Source organism: Ptychodera flava, chromosome 4, assembly GCF_041260155.1.
Source record: "Ptychodera flava strain L36383 chromosome 4, AS_Pfla_20210202, whole genome shotgun sequence".
NCBI classification, from domain to species: Eukaryota; Metazoa; Hemichordata; class Enteropneusta; family Ptychoderidae; genus Ptychodera; species Ptychodera flava.
This window is the reverse complement of record NC_091931.1, coordinates 45,382,650-45,406,356: the sequence shown is the minus strand read 5'-3', so window position 1 is coordinate 45,406,356 and position 23,707 is coordinate 45,382,650. Positions and strand designations below refer to the sequence as shown.

Genomic DNA, 23,707 nt, shown 5'->3' with positions numbered 1-23,707 from the left:
AGTTATGCCAAAAAGTGACCTAGCGGCTGACAGAGTCCTGCTGTGGTGTTCAGAGAATAACTATGTGTGAGACAAATGTGTTGATGAATAATGTACTTGTCGGTTTCAGTGAGTGTTTTTCCAAGAATTTTGGAAAGGTGGGACACCCTAATCCATGATGGTTAAAATAGGGGGTCACCGAGTGAGTGAAGCAAAGCAAAGTCACTGAAGGGGGCGTTTTCCAATTGATAATCAATGTCATGAATACATTCATTTCAAAACAACATGGAAACTATCTTTTAATGGTTTGTGACATATTGGTATCATTAAAAGTTTTTATTTGTAAGCAAGCGAAATGGCAGCTGATAAAGCTCAGCTGTGTTATGTATAGACTACCTATTTCTGACACTTATGATGAAGAGGGTGGAAATCTTTGATAGCTCATTTAAGGACAGCTGTAAAAATACACAATGTCACAATAAGATCATCCGTAAGAACATGTCTGCCACATATTAAAGCTATCAGATGAGCAGTTTTTGAGAAACAAAGTTTTTCACAAAAAATGGCAAAAAACGGCCCCAAATGATACATGTTTGAGTCATGGCTAAGGACATGAAAAAATTGTAACAAAATGTGGGGTCAGTCAAAATTTCCATGTAAGGGAGGGGGGGGGGTTACTCAAATTCATCATGGTTTGGGGGGTACTCAAAATTTAGAGTTTCCGACGAAATTCCTCCAACATCTCCTCTCCGACCTGTACTCCGTAAATAATGACAGCTCCCCATGAAATTTGGGCTCCAGTTGCTGTAATTTTTTGATGAATTTTTCACAATTTCTTTTGATATCAACTCCAGTTTTTTGTTCTTCTTCTGGAAGCTCATGGGAAACAAAGTGTATCATACATGTGCACATTGCAATGTTATTGACAAGTATATGTAAATCTGGGTCCTGATTGACATGTACACCCTCTCGAGCAGAAAAAGAAGTTACATGTATAATGGAATGTTTATAAACAATCATCACAAGTGACAACTAGCTACAGGTCCGTCACTATACTACAGAGATCACCATGATACTGAGGGGAGGCATGAAATAATAATTGTCTTTTCTCAGTGCTCTGAAAGTTGAATTTTTCCTCTCTATGAGCTGGATATATAATTATATAATTATATATCCAGGTATATAATTATATACCTTCAACAGTTCTGTACCAGCTGTATCTGATGATGCTTAGTATTGGGGGTTTTGTCTGTTAAGTTGCCCACTCTTTATCTGTGGTAGGTGCTATGGTTTAGGAGCCTCTGATCCTAACATACACAAATCTGTGTGCTGAGCAGTGTAAGGGTGCACGTCTCTCCACCATACTGACTAATAGGAAATCCTCTACCAAATGGAGGTGCAATCCCACTGTCTTCATCTTGAGACAACTGTCCCTGGTGGTTGGTTCCTTTCTTTGAATGGTAAAATGCTGCCTTATAGTCGGTTTGGATTTATCCTGCTTCCTCTTCTGCATGGATATACACACCTGTTCCCTAAGATAGTAATAATAATAAAATCATGGACCAATCATGGAAGATAATAATTTCTCTTCACAAAAAGTTAGTTTATTTGTGTGTTACATATCCAAGAATTCTTGTGTAAAAAGAACAAATAAATTTATTTTTCTCTCCGCTATATGCATGTTTCTCTAACCTAGACATCTAAACCACACTTTTTCCTTCTTGCTCATGTCATATGTAATACAATGTAGATTGGCTACAACCAATGTCCTGCACAGTTTAAGAATGAGGATTGCTGTCACATGCATGTTGTGTATAATTCAGGATGAATTAGTGTAAAACTGATGTACCTACATAGTTGCAGCTGGCAATGTCAATTAAAATACAGAAATGTATCACTAATATTTTTGTGAACCTGTGATTCTAAATAGTATTCTTGTAATTGTAAACATGCTAGACATGTGTATAGCTATAAAGACAACTAACATAAAACACTTTGTGCAAGTTACAAGATACCAGTTCCAGCACATCTTTGCAACAGCCACTTGTGTATATATACTGTGGTGCAAGGACTAAAATGGAAATTTACCTGTTGTTTGATCATTTCCATTCATCTTTCGTAATAATGTCATGATCCAAGTCCAATCCAAAGCCCTCCACTTTGTCTTTAATGCTCTTTGTCAAGGTCAATGGTATTTCTCATCCTTGATATTGCGCAGCATTCACTGCTGATCCTGAATTGTAAACACATAGACTCGTGATTACTTATAACTCTTTAAATAACAATGATAACGGAATGATTAAAATACATTTGGTGATGGGATGTACTACAATGAATTGCAAACACTCTGTATGTCCTTAACCCTAATGATGATAAGCATTAGACACATGTAAACATTCTAAATCACGTGTGCATACCAGATGTATTCTCTCATTGGAATATACTTCATCATAACAGTTTTATGGATCCTACGAATGAAGCTACATGTATTGAATGTCTAGTCATGTGCATTTATCATATCATCTGCATTTCACTAGGCAATTCATAGAGTGCCAAGTGGCAAGAAAATTTTTTAGCAAATTCAGCTAAATAAGAGAAAATAACTTTACCAAAAATGTGTAAGCCATGATTATCACAACAAAGTTACTGATTAAATAGTATGGTAGAGGTGTAATACATTTGATCTACTCAAGAGGGTATTTTAAAAAAATAGCGTCAATGACACTGTAGCTCCCATCCTGGACTATTTAGTGTTTGTTCTCTGGTCAGATATTTGAACATGTGTGAAAGGGATAAAGTGCATGAAGTGAAAATACTTAAATGAAATGTACTGGAGACAGTGAAATATGTTTAATGTAATTATTCAGAATATAAAATGGAAAAAATACAGAATTAGATGTATCGAATACTGTGATACAACCATTAACTCAACAAGTCATTTACAATGACATAGTCCCCACTTGTAATAGGAGTATTAGTCTTGATGGGGCAGGAAAATGTGGTCATTAAGAAGTATCACTGGAGTGTATATGTTGAGATCTATGGGCACATAGGTCTATGTCGTTGTTCCCAATTTGAAACACATGAGGCATGTCTAAGTTTGGTTCTAAATCGGGAAAAAAGATCAGACCTCTAGCAGTATTGGCCAGCCAAGAAATACATATGCGCATTATAAATGAGGTACAAGATGTGACATCTTAAGGTCTAATATCCTATCAAAATTGGAGGGTATAGAACTTGTGGTTACTGAAATATGCATATATATGTATAATCAAGGTCAAAGGTCATCGAGGTCACATGACATTTGAAAAAAAAATTATATTGCTAATTAATCCCTACCGGGTATATGCCAAAAAATCAGACCTCTAGCTCTATTCGCTTGCCCAGAATTAGATGTGTGCATAATTAATGAGGTAAAGCGTGTGTTGTCATAAGGTCTCCCATCCTACTAAATACAAAGGACATAGCACTTGTGGTTACTTATTTATTGACATAAACATATATTTTAGGTAAAAGGTCATCGAGGTCACATGACATTTGGTCAAAAAATTTCTCTCCTATAGTTATCCCTATATACCAAAAATCAGACATCCAGCTCTATTGGCTTGCTCAGAATGAGATATGCGCATAATTATTGAGGTACAGTATGTGGCGTCATAAGGTGTCCAATCATACCAAACATGAAGGGTGTAGCACTTGTGGTTACCGAGTTATGGAAAAATATGTATATTTGAGGTCAAAGGTCACCGAGGTCACGTGACATTTTGTCAAAAAAATTGTTTTGCTAAGTTATCCCTATATACCAAAAATCAGACCTCTAGCTCTATTGGCTCGCTCAAAATTAGATATGTGCATAATTAATGAGGTACAATATGTGGCGTCATAAGCTGTCCCATCATACCATACATGAAGGGTGTAGCACTTGTGGTTACTGAGTTATGGACAAATATGTATATTTGAGGTCAAAGGTCACCGAGGTCACGTGACATTTGTCAAAAAAATTGTTTTGCTAAGTTATTATACCCTATATACCAAAATCAGACCTCTAGCTCTATTGGCTCGCTCAAAATTAGATATGCGCATAATTAATGAGGTACAATATGTGGGGTCATAAGGTGTCCCATCATACCACTTGTGGTTACTGAGTTATGAACAAATATGTATATTTGAGGTCAAAGGTCACCGAGGTCACGTGACATTTTGTCAAAAAAATGTATTGCTAAGTTATCCCTATATACCAAAAATCAGACCTCTAGCTCTATTGGCTCGCTCAAGATTAGATATGGGCATAATTAATGAGGTACAATATGTGGCGTCATAAGGTGTCCCATCATACCATACATGAAGGCTGTAGCACTTTGGTCACTGAGTTATGGACAAATATGTATATTTGAGGTCAAAGGTTACCCAGGTCACGTGACATTTTGTCAAAAAAATTGTTTTGCTAAGTTATCCCTATATACCAAAAATCAGACCTCTAGCTCTATTGGCTCGCTCAAAATTAGATATGTGCATAATTAATGAGGTACAATATGTGGCGTCATAAGCTGTCCCATCATACCATATATGAGGGGTGGTAGCACTTGTGGTTACTGAGTTATGGACAAATATGTATATTTGAGATCAAAGGTCATCAAGGTCACATGACATTTTGTCAAAATATCCGAGATATATGCGTGAACGGATGGACTCGAGGATGGACGAACAGACGGACATGACCCAATCTATAAGCTCACTGGACTTCATCCGTGGGGACTAAAAATTGTGTCACTGCATCCTTTTTGCAATATGAATACGATGAGAAACTAAATTTTTATTTTTCGTGGCCTTATACATGGGAGTCTATAGAGATCTGCCTTATACATGGGAGTCTATGGACGTGTAAACTAAAAATATGCAAATTTCACCACGATTTGCCCAAATTTGGGAAAGGTCACTCCTATGCACTTCCATACCAAGTTTCAAATCAATCCGACTTGTGGTTTCAGAGCAGGAGATTTTTTGACCAAAAATGGGAGAAAATTACAAAAAAATTCATGAAAAATAGCAAGTCCAAGATACTGACCCAAGATGTGCACAATCATTTCATGTCAGCCCAAAGTACTTACATGCTAATTTTTCATGTAATCTGCTCAGTGGTCATTGAGTTTTTCAATTTTGACTGTTTTTACATTTTTTCACTTAATTTGCATATTTTTGGCAATGACAACTTCATTTGAACAAAATCTCATCTACAGCCCATCATCCATGTACACACCAAATATCAAGATGAAATGTACAGCGGTTTTGGAGTTTTTGATGTTGACGGACAGACATACAGACATACAGACATACAGACATACATACATACAGACATTTCCCTAGCCTATAAGAATAGCTTCCATTGCCATATATACATATGGCTATGGGAGCTAAAAAGGACTACAATGTGTATGACAACAGCAGTGTTTCCGCTGCCATTCGCAAGAGCGTGAAATGGCAAATGAAATGTCTGCAGATTGGGAAATATTTTCAACTATCCTTCGCCAAACTGGTCTGTGCTATTTTTCAGGGGGCTGATCGAGAGTGCAGTTAAAGCCGCACTTTTCAATCCCAGGTTCTCGCATTAGTGGAGTTCTCCTCCCAGTCAAACACTTGGCCAGTACGATGTTTGATTTCTATAACATTAATTACACAAACTGATCTCAACCTTTTATCACCTTTTGCTAATCCTGCAAACAGAGTTTATACAAGCGTTTGATTGACGGTCAGTTTAAATCGCCAACAGTCACAACAAACGCTCGAATTTCCTAAAAAATTGTCTTCTAGTCGCGTTAGACTTTTAATATAACCACAGAGTCCGATCGGCAGCAACTTCACGCTGACCGCTTGGCAGTCTGTCTGCCTTCTTGTGGCCGGGGAAAACTAAAAAGTGGCATTTTCTGGAGCGTGTAACCTTGTGTTGCCTGTTTGGTGTCCACTAACACAATGAACGCTGCTATAGCTTTGCGTCCTTTTAAAGGGAGGCTCCACCTTTAAAAGGCAGAGAGACTTTTCAACATCCCTGGGTGGTCATTCTTTCCTTGCTTTAGTGTGCAGTCTCAGAAAACTATTATAATCAGTAACTTATGAAGTGATATGCCATGCTTTCAGATGGCTGCATGCAATGACCTTGTTATTTTATGATGACAAGTGCTTTGTAAACAATGCTTTTAACATAGTCAGGAAACACTGATTGCAGTGTATTTTCACAAGTCATCGTTGATGACACAGTCCCACTTGTTAATGGGTACATTGATTACATGTCCTCAGAGAGGATAGAGTCCTCTTCATTAATTAGGTTTGTGATAAAATACTTTGATAGAGATGGCGCTCAATGGCCAAGAATGAGTTCCATGGTGATGAAAATATAAAACCAATGTAGGCACCATCCTAAAGTTCATAAAATGAGTCAACTAGGAATTAATCAACAGGATGTTGCAAAACATTTTTGCATACAATCCTAACACTTAACAGATTATCACTGGTACCATATTTCATAAAGTTTGATGCAGTATTTACAAAACTATGAGATCAACATCTGTATCAAGTTTCATCAAATTTGACGTTGTATTAATTTGTGGCTATACCACTCTAATTAGGAAAGTCCATTACTTATGCAATTACAAATTAATTAAAATGACACTGATAAATGTCTTTTTCAATGTTAAAGCAATGTGAGCTCAACATCTGCACAAAGTTTCATGAATTTGATGTAGTATTTCTTGACATGTTAGCCTACTTACGAAACTTCAATAATTGACATGTTACTGCTACATGACGTGAAACAAATTGACGAGCATATGTATGAAATAGGTCGATGTCCTTGTACCAACTTTGAATGATACTGGTGGAAATATGTCTAAGTTATGGCTCTGTACATTAGAAAACTGTAACAAAATCACCGCCATGCAGCGATATTTGATCTTACTGTTTAAAAAATCAACAAGTATATGTATGACATAAGTCAATGTTCATGTACCAACTTTGGATAAGATCAGTTGAGACTTGCCAGAGTTATGGCTCTCGACATGAAACAACCATAACAAAATTGCTACCATGTGGCCATATTGGACCATCTCGTGAAACCAATCCACATACATACATATAAATAAATCAATGTCCTTGTACCAACTTTGAATAAATTCGCTTGATACATGTCTGAGTTATGGTTCCAGACATGAAAAAATCGGGAAAATGGCCACAAGGCTGCCATATTGGATTGTATCACAAAACAAATCAATGTGCATGTGCATGACATAAGTCAATGTCCTTGTACAAAGTTTGAATAAAATTGGTGAATAAAATCAGTTGAGACGTGCTCAAGTTTTGGCTAAGGACATGAAAAAATTGTAATGAAATTGCTGCCATGCAGTCATATTGGATCATATCATGAAACAAATTGACCTACATATGTATGACATAGGTTAATGTCCTTGTACCAACTTTGAATAATATCGGTTGAGATATGCCTGAGTATTATGGTTCTGTACATGAAAAAATCGTAACAAAATGGCCGCACGGCAGCCATATTGGATCGTATCACATAACAAATTGACATGCATATGTATGACATTAGTCAATCTCCTTGTACCAACTTTGAATAAATTCGCTTATTACATGTGTGAGTATTATGGCTCTGTACATGAAAGCATCGTAATAAAATGGCTGCCTAGCGGCCATATTGGATTGTATCACAAAACAAATCTACAAACATATGTATGACATAGGTCAATGTCCTTGTACCAACTTTGAATAAAATTGGTTGAAACATGTCTGAGTTATGGCTTTGTACATGAAAAAATCGTAGCAAAATGGCCGCATGGCAGCCATATTGGATTGTTTCACAAAACAAAATGACTTGCATATCTATGACATTGGTCAATGTCCTTGTACCAACTTTGAATAAAATCGGTTGAGATATGCTTGAGTTATGGCTCTGTACATGAAAAAATTGTAATATTGGATCGTATCACAAAACACATCAATGTGTATATCTATGACATTGGTCAATGTCCTTTTACCAACTTTGAATAAAATCAATTGAAACATGTCTGAGTTATGGCTCTGTACATGAAAAAATTGTAATAAAATGGCCGACTGGCGGCCATATTGGATCCTATCACAAAACAAATTGACATGCATATCTATGACATTGGTCAATGTCCTTGTACCAACTTTGAATAAAATCGGTTGAAACATGTCTGAGTTATGGCTCTGTACATGAAAAAATTGTAATAAAATGGCCGCCTGGCGGCCATATTGGATCATATTACAAAACTAATCGACGTGCATATCTATGACATTGGTCAATGTCCTTGTACCAACTTTGAATAAAATCAGTTGAAACATGTCTGAGTTATGGCTCTGTACATGAAAAAATCATAATAAAATGGCCGCCTGTATTGGATTGCATCACAAAACAAATCGACGTGCATCTGTATGACATATGAAGTAATCCTTGTACCAAGTTTGAATGAAATCGCTCCCTGCATCTCTGAGATATCTGCGTGAACGGACGGACGGACGGACGCACGCACGCACACACGGACGCACGCACGGACATGACCAAACCTATAAGTCCCCCCGGACGGTGTCCGTGGGGACTAAAAACTAAGCAGACAACAGCAGCCAATGACAGCAAGGGTGGTGAACAAAATGAAACCAGTGTTTCAAAAACGTCACCGTAGGACACTACTGCAGCAAACTCAGAGGCAGCTATTAATGAGCACAGTGTGGTAAACTGTCAATTGGATGACGTCCTGAGCCAAACTTCATGCAAATGTTATAACCTATGCAAATACAATGACCCAGGCCTATCCACAAAACAATTACTCAGCATCGCAGGTGACTCTGGACTATCCAGAATACACATACAGGTACCTGCTATGGAAGATGACCCAGGCCTATCCTGAATACAATACAGGTACACATTTTTGAAAATGACCTGGGCCTATCCTGAATACGATACAGGTACAGACTGTTTGTATTAATGATAGGCCTTAGTCATCTCCCATTTGTATTCTATATAGGCCAGCTGATTCATCATACATGTACATACTGTGTGCATGTATGTGTATTGGCTTAGGCCATCCTCCGTTGCATATATTATGTGTATTGTGGATATATGTCTGTGCCATCTTCCATACCATGTGAATGCATTTGGATTGAGGATAGGCCGGGTTATCTTCCATACTGTGTACATGTATTTGTGGATAGGCAGGGGTCACCTCCTGCCATGAATCGTGCACGTACTGAGTAACACTGTATTGTGGATAGGCATTGGTCATAATATTTGCATGAAGATATGCCAAGGATGTTGTCCTGTTGAATGTTTACCACGCTGAACAACAAGCAGCACACTGCGACATGCTAAGTCGTGTTCGAGTACAATTAAGCAAAAAAGATAATTGCACAGGTTGTTCGCAAAGTTGCAGGGTAGTAGTAGTTACAAAAACGAAAGAGTACCAGGAATAGTTTGTTGAATTTCCATGACTAGTGTTTTAATAAGAGAAGAGTCAGCTTTTTTTTTCTGTAAGACATATAAGTGGCCAGACAGGACATTTTAAAATACATGTATACACCCAGTTTGATTTTGAAACTATTAAGCATTTACTGCTTGGAGTACACCTTCTTTAAGTGAACAGTTGGTTTAATAATCAGACTCTGTGATTGGAGAACTGAAAGCACTTGATGATTGAGGCAGAAGCTATGGATCTTTCAAAGGAAACATCCTGAAGTTACCCTGTCAATGATGCAATACTTGTAATACATCTTGATACATTTACAAAAGTGCAAAATTAAGTCACATAAGTGTGTGGCTCACAGGAAATAAAATTTGTTGTGAATGTTATTAAGAAAGCAGTTTGTTCCATAAAAATAGTTGTTTATTTTCATTGCCACTAATTATCAGTCGGTCAGGATGAGTCCTACTTAAATTTTTAAATCACAAATGTCCAATGGACCTGGTAATGTATTACCTTGAATAGAAATGATTATTGGACCAGTTTAATGTCATCTTGCCACTGTAGCAACTGATAGGACCCACCTGAGTATATATATACAACTGTCAGTTGGATAAAAATCATAAATGCAATTACATGTAATTTTGATGGCTATAGTTCTGGCTAATCAATTTTGGTCTCAATTAGCCAGAATGGTTTAAGGGAAAATTTACCCAGTGGAAACACTGAACAGTGTAAGTACAAACCTGTGCCACAGCAAGGACCCATTGTCTTAGGAAAATAAATATATTGATGAAAGATTCCCTCAATTCCACAGGTTTTTGCTCTGCATTGATGACAACACCATCATCTCTGTTCAGTGTTGGCTCTCTGCATAGCCACACACTGTGTATATGCTTTGCAATGGAGGATGGTATTGTCACTATGTTGCTTTTCACTGGTTGTCATTGCCCAGTATGCACTGCCTCAGCAAGGGATCTTGAATCTGATTGGGTGAAAAGAAACATTAACTTGAATCATGCAATGTAAATATTATCTCCTGCAAATTGCTGACATTAGTTTACATCAGTTCATTCTAAAACATGGCTTTTTATATGCAAGATAAGACAACTTGATTGTTTATGACTTCTGTAATTTTAATTAAACCTTTCATCACTGGTGTACTTTGCCCTAAACCCATTGTAATCACTGGTGATTGTGGACCTTTTTAAAGGAAACAGGTACATAATGTAGGTCAAGGTGTGTATTCAAGCAAGTAGCAATATCTTTATATATTTATTTCAAAGAAAGACCAACAGGAACAAGTCACATTAACAGGCTCCATAAAATAAACATAATAATATGAATGCATGAAGTACAATAAACAATAAACAACAAACAACAAACTATATGAAACCATTAAAAATGTACAAATTTAAGCATGGCATTCTGACCAAGCATCTGAAACTTTGACAAGATAAAGTGTTGTCAATGGCAGGGTTGGAAATGCACAATTCATTTAAAGTAGCCATACATCTTTGAAGAGCCAAGTACCTAAAAACATCGAGTTTTATACTGCGAGTTCTTGTACATGTAGTTTACTGAGAAACATCAAAATTAATATGAAACATGATTGGGACAATCATACATATTATTCACATATTTGTATAAAAATATAAATAATCTCCAATGATAAAGAGGCTAAAGGTTAAAACGCTTGCAGAATTCTTCATAATTATTTCAGCTGTAAGGATGCTATGTTTGAAACAGAGGAACTTCATGAATTTCATTTGCACTTGCTCTATTTTGTCCTGTTGAATTTTTTGCCAAGGAGATCACACTACAGACGCATATTCTGAAATACTTACATGTATTAAAGTTACGTAGAGAGCATTGAGGGAGTTGATGTTGAAGAAAGTATTACAATTCCGCCAAATAAAACCGAGCATGTGAAAAGCTTAACTGATAACGAACGAGACATGTGCAGGAAATTGAAAATCAAATCTTACCTGATGAAGGATTTTGTCAAAGAGCAGTTATCAATCTTTTGATTCTTGTTCCTTCTAAGTTTCACATACATGTACCTCTGAGGCTTTACGACCAGGTTACGTGAGGTATAACAGCTGTAGGCAAATGTCAACAAATACAATGAATTAGAATCTTGCAGATAGTCCTATTTCTCACCGTCTGTACAATGGATACTCAACTTTCTAATCATGGATATGTGGGTCAAAAGATCAGTAAAATCATACACTCATTCATTATGTATTACCATGCTATAGACATCTCATTTAATTGGTGGAGCAGAACCATGTGACTGACCACAAATACACAGTAATGGTTTGTTTTGATGTCCATGAATATGAATAATGCTGCTAACATTGTAACTTTTCATCAAAAATGTAAATTGTCAATTGTACAAAGATCATAATCAATCACAAAAACAAAATGAAGCACTTGTGGCCCAAGTTATACATTTTTTTAAAAATCTCCAGATTTGCCAAATTTTTAGGGTGGCCATGACTGTGCATTGCTTATTACATGCCTTGATGTGAGTGCAAATCAATGAATTGATTTGAAAAGGAACATCCGGGGAGTTAGGGGGTCGGTGAACGATGTACTGACTGGTTTCCATGGTTACCAAGGCCAGTGAAGCCCTACAATGTTTTCGACATCTAAGTAGACCCTGAATGATAGATGTAAAATATACATGTGCACACTTCTATTTTGACTTTCGTTAAAATCCGTTTGATGCTGGTCGATAATGGTAAAACTGTTTGAAAATGTCCAGCATATAACTAAATGTCATACAGCATTTATAACCAGAGGCATGTAATAAAAATATTGTTGCCTGAATACATAGGTTTATGTGCCCTCGCAGCAGGAAACGATTTGCCATCCTGGTGTCTGGCAAATTGTCACCTGTTCTCTGGCACATAAACCCATGTATTCAGGCAATATTGCACAAGTTCTGGGGCTCCGTTGTCTTTCACATGGGAAATTTTTGTAAATCTTGATGATTTTCTAGGGTTTGTTGGTAATATCATGGAAATAACAGGCTCTGCCCCGACCATTAACGTTTATCTATAGGCTTTGGCAAGACTGAAAGCCAAAATAAGCTTGCTCGCCAAGCCTTGTAAATTCTTGACTTTCCTCTCGCCCTTGGCCATAAATGAATAATAATGGTCAGAGCATCACCCATTATTTCTATAATATTAATTACATTAATCATTAATTAATATTGTTAAAATATCTGTGATAAGGGCATTTATGTACAAGAAATTAAATTTTGGAATTTCACCAAATGCACTACATGGATTATATGTGGCCTCTGTTCATTTACCTGCCAGCCTTTCCCCTGAACCGGAAGTTTACAAGGTCCCGTTCGATTGATTTCCCTGAACGCTACATGTAAACAATAATTGTAGAGCGGACTTTCAGACCTTCAGAATGAAAATGATTATCAAATCTGTGACTCTATGAAAGTTAAATATGCAATAATTTGCACACCGGAGTTTTTATACACCAGTTTAGCATGGAGCTAGAAATGGTATTTGTTCCTAGCTCCATGAGTGTAGGTAAGGAAACTGTGAACACACACTCATGCTTACGATCCATGATACTGTACAGCATGTAAACCATTTTACTTGACAAAAATTTCGTCAGTGCATGCACTGTCCGAACAAAGCATACGGGCTCGGCACAGCTGCTTCCGATCCCGTGAGAACAAGCTTGATCTCACCATGGAGGTAATCTCTCCTTCTACCTCCATGATCTCACAGTGTGACCTCTATCCGTATGATACCTCCTGGCCGCTGATGCCATATCGTTTTAATCAAACATCTCTGTACAGTACACTGAATCGCCATTAATGTAATGCAATTCAGCTCCCGTACGTATGTACGTGTACGTGTTCTGCATATGAAAAAAATCTAAGACACGAACACGAAAAAAGAACGTGTGTGACTAAGCAAGTACACTACGTAGCCCAGCGTTCAGGTCTGTGTTCCCGGCGTTACGGCCTCCGCCACACCTGAGACCTGTACGCATGGCGATACTTATACAGTGAATCATCAGGTTACCTCAGCTGACGAAAGGGGTAAAAATTCCAGCTCTGCGTGGCAGCAGGGCAATGTTTTACCGGCGTTATACGGCGGGAGGCCGTATAACCCCGGTAAAACACAGTCCTGCCACGCACAGCTAATATACCCATGCCGTGAATAACCTGCGGTTTCGTGCAACGTTCACTCTTTCGATCCTCGGCGGTTATAGCGTATGACCATATGTTGACACAACTGTCACACCACATATGATCGACTATACACCGAAATCAGTGCAATGAATATATCAAATTCAGTCAATTCGAGTATGATATGATCGAGCGTACCTCTGCGTTATGGGGTGAGAACACCGCCAAAATTATCTTGAAAACTTTATTTAAACTTATCTCATTATTATTATTCCATTGTTTGGTGATTTAATGATAATTATATCAGTATTTGGCCATTATTTTGCAATTATTTGATCATTATATGGATATTATTTTGACATGATTATGAACTTATTTGGTAATTCGGTTGTTTTGACATTATGCAGCTTTGATGTCTTGATTTGGAACTTATTTCATCATTATTATGCCATTATTTGGTGATTTGGTCATTTTTATGTCATTATTTGGTCTTTATTATGCGATTATTTGGTCATGATTACGACATTGTCTTGATATTGTCTTGACATTATTATATTTTATTTGTTATTAAATTTGCGATTATTAGACCCAAAATTTCTGAGATTAAAACATTAATTTCATGGAATATTTTAACCTTCCAGTATTGTCAATTTTGTAAAACATTTTATAAGTGGCATCTAAGTTGTACATGTCTTGTACTTTTGAAAAAAAAATTTCGGTAGGTCACTGTGCTCATTTTTTCACAATTTGGTTAAACGTAGCTAGGATACACAATTTTCATACTCTCTCATGATTGTCATTTTGTGTGCTCTTCAGCTGGTGCCATTGAACTGGCCAGAGTTGGATAAACTCAAGTCGGCTTAGACTGAGAAATCCAAAAAGTTCACTGATGCATTTAAAATGAATCAATTTTAGAACTTGCCCTAGGTATATGGCTCCACAACCTGCTGATAAGAGGTAGTGTTAAAGATTTGCGTGCAGAACGACACATTACATGTTTTTTTTACTCTGTGTGCATTCCTAATAAATATGCGGCTATATGGTAATTTGGGGGGGGGACTTGAAAATTTTTGAGGGTATTGAGGGGGGACTTGAAAATTTTTGAGGGTATTGAGGGGGGATCTGAAAAAAAATAAGATTTCAATCGCGATTCCTCCAGCCCCCCCCACCATTTTTTTTTTGAACGCAGCCTTAAATATGTTTGACCTTGACAAAGCGATTACATTGTCGTATTTATTTGCCAAATATAGACCACACTGCATTTGATTGTATTATTAGAATCAAAATCATCTCAACATACTCGTGCCATTATTGAAGCTTTCTTATCCAGATGAGTCCAGATGGGAATTATGAAAAAATGAGAAAGCAATACTTTTATCTTTTATCTTATTTTACGGCCAGTTAGAGTTGCACCTGTAAGCTACAGACTGAAAGCCGGTACTAGGGCCTAATAAGTATCAAGGAAATATTTGTTCAACGAAGATGTTTTATCGTAGGTATGCAACATAATATTTTTGGTTGGTCGGGAACTATTCTCGAGAATGGTTTTTTTTTATTGTAAACTCATAGGGGCACGGTCGCTAACCTAACGACTTTTTATTGCTTTGTTGGTATGAAACAGCAATGAATCAAAATACTTCTTTAAGGCAGAAAAGTCATAACGTGGTGAGCGGGGCGATTAAGCTGTAGAGGAACACACAGCATCGTACGCAGGGCTAGGCTAGGTGTAATAGCTAATACTACAGGCCACCATCGGCTACCCAACACAGCCAAGTTCCGCCGCCGAAAATAATCGATTTTTATCCAAAATTGTGGTCGATCTCAGTTTTCGAGCACGCCCAACTATTCTAGATACGTGATGTGCTGAGCTGCGCTTTAAAACTTATGCAAAGCCCGCTTTTCTATCCCTATGCGAGGGAACAGACCGTATCATCTGCGCCATTGTGAATGTGCAATGATTTCTGGGTAGGGTTCAAATGCAGGTCAAATAATGAGTTCAGATAATAAAGGAGGTCAGATAATTGAAAGCCAAGAGAATGTCAAGACAATGTCGTAATCATGACCAAATAATTGCATAAGAAAGACCAAATAATGACATAAAAATGACCAAATCACCAAATAATGGAATAATAATGATAAGATAAGTTCTAAATCAAGACATCAATGCCGAATAATGGCAAAAGAACCGAATTAACATAATAATGTCAAGACAATATCAAGAGAATGTCAAGACAATGTCGTGATCATGACCAAATAATTGCATAAGAAAGACCAAATAATGACATAAAAATGACCAAATCACCAAATAATGGAATAATAATGATAAGATAAGTTCTAAATCAAGACATCAATGCCGAATAATGGCAAAAGAACCGAATTAACATAATAATGTCAAGATAATATCGAGATAATATCAAGACAATGTCGTAATCATGACCAAATAATCGCATAAGAAAGACCAAATAATGACATAAAAATGACCAAATCACCAAATAATGGAATAATAATGATAAGATAAGTTCTAAATCAAGACATCAATGCCGAATAATGGCAAAAGAACCGAATTAACATAATAATGTCAAGACAATATCAAGATAATATCAAGACAATGTCGTAATCATGACCAAATAATTGCATAAGAAAGACCAAATAATGACATAAAAATGACCAAATCACCAAATAATGGAATAATAATGATGAAATAAGTTCCAAATCAAGACATCAATGCTGAATAATGTCAAAACAACCGAATTACCAAATAAGTTCATAATCATGTCAAAATAATATCCATGTAATGATCAAATAATTGCAAAATAATGGCCAAATACTGATATAATTATCATTAAATCACCAAACAATGGAATAATAATAATGAGATAAGTTTAAATAAAGTTTTCAAGATAATTTTGGCGGTGTTCTCACCCCATACTGCGTGGCAGGGCTGTAAGTGTGTTACCGTCCCTCCACCCACGAGGGACGGTGGTGTGTTCACAGGTGTCCGGAGTTGCCAGTGTACATGCATATACTAACATATCTCTATGCATGTACACCGGCAACTCCGTACACCTGTGGGTGTTGTTGAACACACAGTCGACTCGTGGCACGCACGCACAGTTACTACATATTTTAATTGGCAGTACAGAAGTACTTACGTGGGAGGATGGACTTCACAACTCGAGCAAATAAGTTATCATCAGAGCTGTTACCCTACAACGGTGAGACTGGCTTGAGTACGATGTATACGGCGCCGCGTTGAGTTAACTTTTGCCGAGGCCAAGGGTTTCATTCTGCATCCACAGTACCGGTCACCGCGCCGACCGTGTGCGGTCAGTGAAACATAGGTCCGCTTTACACATGTATATCCTTCCATGACAAGCAATCAAGTACGCCATTCTCAGCTTTATTTCAACAATACGTCAACGAAACTGAATGTTCAAATTTTACAGAATGCTTTATACAATATAAACCAACACTTCTAACACATTAAGCTTTCAATTGTAGTGTTAATTTAGCTTCGCTACACTTCGCTACACTTGTTCTCATTTGCATACAACTTTGTATATCGCTTCTTGCACTAGATGGAAAATTTGATCCAGAAACAAAGCTGAGGTGATTTTTTTCATTTTGGACCAATTTTTGCAACTTTTCTATGTAAGACATACAAAAACTGATGAGAAATTTGGATCCAGGATAATTCCAGATGTTGTAATCACCACTCACAGTGGAAGGCATTTCACTATCTGTAACTAACTTAAGTGCTGTTTACATTAGAATGATAACACTCATGGCATTAATTAAAAATCTCCAAGGTTTTAATGTACTTCCTGTCATTTGGTCTTATGTAATACCAAGGGGTGGAACATTTGATATGCAGGAGGGGTAGGGTTTAGAAGATCAATGATGTAGCATTACTTTTTACCAGATCCCTTGTGCATTTTTGCCCACTCCACCTTTTCTTTTTATCAAGCCTTCTCTGTTTTTTGTTGTTGACATTTGCTTATGTATTTAGGATCTTGTTTGTCCCATTGCTATAGAAGTTGATATGCATGTTCCTAAAGATGACCTCCAGTACCTAAGTTGGAGACCTTATTTGCTTTTGTCATTCTTGTTTTCCTGGTTTAAATATTTCTCGAATGGACCAATTCAAACCGAATATGAGCACATAGTGTCCTTGACGGTATTTTTTAAATATGCTATAATCTTTTACCAGCATACTTTGTTTCAGTGCCATGTTCAGAGAGCACTTGTTTCATTGGAGTTCAAAAAGTAAGTACTTTTCAATTCTCAGTCTATTGATTTTGACTCATTTACAGCCTGAAAATGTCAGTCTTCTGTGTGCAAGTGTTGTAAAAACCACAGAGAGGGTATGTCCTGAGTTGGTGCATGAGGCTCGTGCTAGCGTTGCTAAATACCAACCACTATTTACCTACTTTAGTCAGTGCCACAACATATATCAGTCAGTCGTGACTTGACTGATGAGGAAATTACTTTGTTAGGTATGTATGAGGGCTACGAGGCTCACACGTACACACACACATATACATACATACATACATACATACATACATACATACATACATACATACGTACATACATCTATATACATCTATGCAAACATACATACTTACATCCATCCATCCATCCATCAATTCATCCATCCACCCACACACACACACATACATACATACATACGTAACGTACGTACGTACGTACGTACATACATACATACATACATACATACATACATACATACATACATACATACATACATACATACATACATACATACATACATACATACATACATACATACATACTATGCAATTAATTTGATAATGTATCATACTTTGTAGTATAATGGTGTCAGAAATGAAGAAACAATTTTCAGTATTTTTCTGTATATGGGATGACTTAAGTGCCTTACATATAATTATGGTAATTATGGGAAAACATGTTTTATGTGTTTCAGTTTGTGTAATTAGCTGCTGCTTTTCTTTACAGGTAACTTTTTGACCCAAAATACATATACGTACCTGAATAAGATATTGTTGAAAATATTTCAACACTCCCACAGAGATTTAAATGATTATGATAATAATTGGTTTGTTTGTGTTAAAATAGTTTAATTTCATTTGTGTAAATTTACAAAGACTACAGATTTTACATATAATTTAATTTGTCCAATATTTTCTTCTTTACCTTTTTTCACAGAATCAAGTATTAAAATCCTAATGGATCATTTCAGGGCTTTATTCCCTGAAATAAATGTGTTTCCGAAGCTACACCTTTTAGAGTGCCACGTGGGTCAGAGGGTTAGGGAATACAGTCGTGGTTTGGGTTTCTTTTCTGAACAGGGGATTGAGGCCATTCACCAGAAATTCAACAAACATCTACTAAATTTTCAAACTATGCCTGGTGATGAATTAAAAAAAAATACTTGTCTAATGAAGGACTACCATTTGTTAGTCCATTCAGATCATACAAAACCCAAGATTGCACGGAGAGGTGTGTACAAAAAGAATGACTGAGAAAATGATCAACTGTAAGTTTGTAATTTGCCATAAATATTGTATACATGTGATATTAAATATGAGACGTTGAAATAAAATATCACAACTTTGATGAAATAATTGTTTTATTGCACAGCACTTTATGGTCAAGTTGTGTCATGATGTGTGTTTGTGTTTAGGTTGAAGTCTGTGTATTGTTCAATTGTGGGGAATGTCATCATATTTGGCTATATTAAAAAAAAAGCTTTATATTCTCTATTTATCACATAATTGCATAAAGGAAAACAGTTTCAATGAATAGTGATAAAAAAAACTGACCTGGTACAACACATTACTCAGTAACTACCACCATTATGTTTACCAATCAATCGCCCCTGCCCATGAAAAGGAAGAAAATAGAGGACTGCCACTGAGGGCGCACTTTCGACGGCCATTTTGTTCAGTAACTAACCATTACGAAACATGTGAGACAACTTTATCAGTTAGTATTCGAGGACGACTAAAAATTGGAACGGATATCACGACTTATATACAGTTATGTTTGACAGGAATACGTGACAATGTAATTATATAAATGGTATGAATGAAATATGAGGTCGACTTTAGGAAGTTAATGATAAAACATTTTTTAGATTTGGTTATCGTTAGGCGGGGTAAGCAAGTGATTGTTTATCCTTTTTAGGAATCATGACGTTTCAAATTATTTTGATATTGAGAGTGTTTGCCCATTGATATTTCGTGACAATGTTTCCCTGTTTGATAGGTTACGTTTTCATTTTCAAACACTTAAGTTTATTATTTCCTCAAGCGATGTACATACTTTTACGCAGCAATAATGAGCATGCGAAAATCAAATGTTTTTATCATATATGCACGACACGAACACAGAAACACCATTTGAAGTGGTTCACGATTATTATATTAGCACTGTGTTTCATATTAACAAATAAATGTGTAAGTAATACACTTTAATTAACTACCATAACCCAGGCTAAATTCCTCCACCTGATAGAGGTTGAAGGCTCTCAATTTATCAAGGCAGTATTACGTCTCACTAACACTTTTGTGTCCTCCCGTAATATACGTGGCATGATATGTAGCAAGACATTCTCACGTGCTCACAGTTTTCTCGATAACTCAGCATGGAACTGCGTCACTTGTTGAAATTCAGATGTCCAGATAAACAACGCACAAACACATAAACAAAACATGCTATGCAAATCATGTCTAATCTTTCCGAAGCAAGGCATACGTTAACAGCACAGAACTATCAACAGAAGTATCAAAGTATGTCTGTCACTTGAAATCTAAGGGCAAACCATTAATGTATCACGGTCAATCCTGTCAAAAGCGAGTTGTTATACAAATGTGTCTAAGAAATGAAACTTTGTCTTACAGAGAAACTACTAATAATCTTTGAAGATAAGTCCAACCTTTTAAACAAGCCTTCCGAGTTGGTCTCCAAGTGCCGACACGAAAACAAATTTTACTTGTCAAATTTCAATCCAATCCACCACGACAAATGGTTTGACCCAACCTGATACTCATATCTAAGCACCTGAAGCAAATTTTTATAAAACAAAATCTACCTATCTTACGATCGCGTGTATGCGTATATATATAGAGAGAGAGAGAGAGTGAAAGGATTACTAGCTCGACACTCTTACATATATGATTTGGACGAACCATTCTATTTGTAGGTGGTGTTAAAATTCGATATGTTATGTTATGTTATGTTATATTTATTTATTTAAGTGTCATGTGTGGTCTTAAACAGCTCGGTTGCCATACCCAGCCCCAAGGGCTTACAAGACACTGAAACAGTAAATAAAGTACATAGATATGAATAGCTCGAAATGTAATTTAAGTATAAGAAGCTTCTTGTCTCATTGAAAATGCATGATAGACATAGGATGCCAATTGGGATGACATGTCGCTCATTAGAAATTTGAGTTTCTGTTGTACATCAAATGAATCAAAACAGAGCATAAGTTTTTGGCTTTAGAGAACAATTGTTTCCTAAGAACATTGTAAAGTGTACAATCAAAAATAAAATGGAGCTCATCTTCTACTACATTTGGACAAAAAATCACATAGTCTTTCCTCTTTAGGCACATTCGTGTAACGCCCAGTTTCAATTTTCAGAGGTAAGATACCAACTCTCAATTGTGCTAAAAGTGATCTTTTTGATCTAGAAATGGGAAATTGTAAATATTTCTCCATTCCATATTCCGTCTTAAACATCAAATATGTACGCAATTTGGGCTTTTCACTCAGTTGGGATGTCCAGTTACTAATATACAACGTTTTTAATGCATCTTTAATGACAGGAATACTACAAACCTCTAAATTACCAAATTTTTCCTGCAAACCAATTTCTGAAAATAAATCAAACATATCTTTAGCCCAGTTTTTATATTTTAAACTGATATCCCAAGTAAAAACTTGCTTAATCATTCTGTTATCAGGCATAACTACTAATCTATTCCAGAGTCTTACCATGTTCAATTTATTCCTCAATAGACAAGGGTCCCAACCCATATCTCCATTTATAGCAAGTATAGGGGCAAATTTGTGGACGCCAAGAAAATATCTAATCGCTCTGTTTGAATTGACTCACATTTTGAAGAGGAACGTTAGCCCAAGTTGCAGAACAGTAGTCTAAAATTGGAATAATACAAGAATGAAATAGAGCTGTAAAAGTGTTATATCTAAAATCCTTAAACATGTGTATCTTAGAAATAACTGGTCCCAAAGCTCTACCTGCAGCACTTGCTAGGGTTTCAGCAGTCACTTCAAAATTTAAGAACTGATCCAAAACTAAACCTAAATATTTATACTGAGAAACTACGTCAAGATTTGTACCACCAAATTGAAGAATAACGTCTGTTTTCATTTGTCCCAAATTTCGAAAATGAACAATTTGTGTTTTGGACTTGTTCATCATCATACGCCACCTTTTGCACAAATCTTGTAGATGGTCAATCATCTTTTGTAAATTTGTCTCATTTTCAGCAAGCAAAACAATATCATCGGCATACAACATAATATTAATTAATGAGTTACCAACTGGGATACCTAAAGCTAAATCATTAATCTCAATTGCTAAATCATTGATAAAATAGAAAAAAGTGTTGGGGAAAGTACATCACCTTGTCTGACTCCATAAGTTGTTGCAAACCAAGACGTAAGGTTTCCGTTTACATTAATACATGATAAAGAGTTACAATACATACTTTTAATAGACTCATAGAACCTCCCATTAATATTATTTTGCAACAATTTATAGAACAGTAAGTCCCTGTCAACCCAATCGAAAGCCTTTTTCATGTCAACAAAAACATAAAAAGTTGGTAAATTTTGAGCTTTTCTATTTCGTATAATAGATGTAAGTACATAAATATGGTCAAGACAAGTTCTTGTTTTTCTGAAACCATTCTGTTCGTCAACTATTATTTTTTCTAAATCAAGGTATTTCGTTAATCTATTATTTAAAATACCAGAGTAAAGCTTACTAATGTTAGACAATAAACTGATCCCCCTGTAATTTAACGGGACACGTGGGTCAGACAGAGAACTTTTTGGGATGGGTTTGATTACTGCCTTTCCCCACTGTGAGGGCACTCTACCAGAAGTAAAACAAAGTTGGAAAAGGTTATGAAGAATCTTAATCGCATGATCATTCTTTAAGATCTCGTATGGGATTTTATCTGGACCAACTGCCTTGTTGCATTTAGAGCGATTAACAACATAGACAACTTCTTGTAAAGAAATATCACTATTCAGATACACATTAAGACTTGCATTATTTGCTAGATACATTTGTTCACACTGAGCTTTAGCACCGATGATTTTTGTATAAAAAGAATCATCGAAAGTCGATTCATTCTCGATATCAGATAAATTATACAATCCCTCAAAATCACTTTTCCATTTATGTAAAACAAAATTAATATCATTAATTATCATACCATCGTCACCATAAACTTCAGAAGGAATGTCCTTCTTACACCTAGGTCCTAACTTATTAATTTGGTTCCAAAATTCTGTTGGATTTGACGCATTTAAATATTCTATATTAGACATCAACTTACGATGATATTCTCTCTTGGCAGTTCGAAAAGTTTTATCAAACTTTCTTCGTGCTGTCAAAAACTCGTGTTTCAAAAGTAGACCAACTTTTTAGAACAATGACTATTCAGAAATTTACGTTCTATTTCCCTTAAATCTTTCCAAAGACTGGAAAGTTCACTCGACCAGAATGGTTTAGACGTTTTACGTTTTCTAGAACAAGTAGGAAAATCTCGATAATCAAGTTTCGAGTCCATTTCATGAAAAATACACTGACAGAGAGAATCATACAAATTATCAATGGCATATTGGTTTGTGTTGCTAGCTTGTATAGTATCCACCATTTGAATTATGGCATGCCTACACATATCAGAATCAAGGAAATTAGGTGGGATACTTGAAATATTGTACTTTCTTTGTGTTGCTTCACTAGTGGAATCAGACATATTTGAAGACGCTTTATACATGCAAGCCTCGCATGTTGAAAACACAATAGA

At 36.2% G+C, this 23,707-nt stretch overlaps 1 long non-coding RNA gene across 1 annotated transcript; it reads right to left on the bottom strand.

The window, feature by feature from the left end:
- Positions 1–980: 980 nt before the first annotated feature.
- LOC139131940 (uncharacterized) lies at positions 981–11,559 on the bottom strand. Its single transcript, XR_011552216.1, has 4 exons — positions 11,450–11,559; positions 10,208–10,446; positions 2,068–2,212; positions 981–1,511 (listed from the first exon to the last, which is right to left on the bottom strand). It is a non-coding gene; the product is annotated as an uncharacterized lncRNA (long non-coding RNA).
- Between the last annotated feature and the right edge of the window lie 12,148 nt (positions 11,560–23,707).